The following is a 1,649-nucleotide window of genomic DNA, read 5'->3' on the forward strand; positions in this document are numbered from 1 at the left end:
GGTGCCAAAGCAATAAATATGCATTCACCTTTACATGTCCTCTTTTACATATGGCAGAGATCCATTCTGTAATCCTACAGCTGAGCTGAAGGAGATTGCCACTGTTGGCAAATGCAAAAACTGATTTAATGAACAGTTTGGAGGGCTTGAGTGCATACTTAGCTGAAAAGGCGTACACTTTTTTTGTCTCCTTCGCTGCAATGAAATACCCTCAACTGGTAACACGGCAAATCCACCAAATCAGGATCACATAGACCAGTGTTTCTCAACCAGAGGTATGGGTACCACCAGCGGTTCTTGAGATGGTGTCTGGTGGTAGTCGTGGGACCCCTGGACACCTGCCACCCAGCAGTGAGACCAGGAATGCAACACAGCAAACGGTGGTAGGAAGCTCGGTTCAGCAGGCCACGCTCCAAAGCATGCTTTTCCACACTTGGAAAAACTCTCCCATCCACCCTGGTTGGCAACCTTCAGTCTCGAAAGACTATGGTATAAGCCTACAGCACCCGGTATTCCCAGGCGGTCTCCCATCCAAGTACTAACCAGGCCTGACCCTGCTTAGCTTCCGAGATCATGGTATAAGCCTACAGCACCCTGTATTCCCAGGCGGTCTCCCATCCAAGTACTAACCAGGCCTGACCCTGCTTAGCTTCCGAGATCATGGTATAAGCCTACAGCACCCTGTATTCCCAGGCGGTCTCCCATCCAAGTACTAACCTGGCCTGACCCTGCTTAGCTTCTGAGATCATGGTATAAGCCTACAACACCCAGTATTCCCAGGCGGTCTCCCATCCAAGTACTAACCAGGCCTGACCCTGCTTAGCTTCCAAGATCAAACGAGATCAGGCATGTGCAGGGTAACAGTTGTTGGGGCCAAAAGCAGCACAGCCCGGGGCAAGTGAAAATGTTTCCCCTTACCCCATGCCACACTGCAGCAGCCCCAATGGGTCTACACAGATCTGCACCACCTGACAAGGTGGCACTGATCCAAACAGAATGGAGCAGCCAGGGGATGCTCTGCTCTGCTCTGCTTGGGAAGGGGGCCAGGATCCAGCAAAACTGATCTTTCAACGACGCAACTCATCCTTCCTCCAGGGCCTGCACTTTCCTTTCTCTCTGGAAAGTGGAGATTGCTTCCTCCTGAGAAAGCTGCTTGAACCATTCACTAAAGAGGCTATGCTGTTTCTCCAAAACTAGACATGATAGGGCAAAACGGACGCCATTTTTGGAATCAGCATCCCAAATATACTCAGGAATTGGTGTCACGTTTAAGGAAGCAAAGTGTGTGTTGGCCTGTGTAATCATCCTTGGTCTATAAATATTAATTTGGGCTGTAACCCTATGCATGCTGACCAAATTCAATGGTGCTTTCTTCTCAGTAGACATGCACTGGCTTGAACTTTAGGAGCATTCATACAGCAAACCCAGGAACAGGGCCGCTGAGAGAAATTTTATCAGGGGGTGCAAAGTTTCTTTTGTGCCCCTTCCCAAAGAGGGAGGGGATGAAACAGCGTGCGAGGTGGCAATGGGGGTAAAACAGGTAAGGGGAAAGTGGCAATAGCCAGAATAGTCTTTGGAGTCCAGGTCTACCATCTTCCCAATGCAGAGTTCAGGTCTGCCTGCCTGCCTGGCGTTGGCCGCTAGATACA

General features: G+C 50.0%; 1 pseudogene; it reads right to left on the reverse strand.

Moving 5' to 3' along the window:
- Positions 1–755: 755 nt before the first annotated feature.
- On the reverse strand, positions 756–872 carry LOC136657941 (5S ribosomal RNA; annotated as a pseudogene).
- Positions 873–1,649: the final 777 nt, after the last annotated feature.

This window comes from Tiliqua scincoides, chromosome 7 (genome assembly GCF_035046505.1).
Source record: "Tiliqua scincoides isolate rTilSci1 chromosome 7, rTilSci1.hap2, whole genome shotgun sequence".
In the NCBI taxonomy this organism is placed as follows: Eukaryota; Metazoa; Chordata; class Lepidosauria; order Squamata; family Scincidae; genus Tiliqua; species Tiliqua scincoides.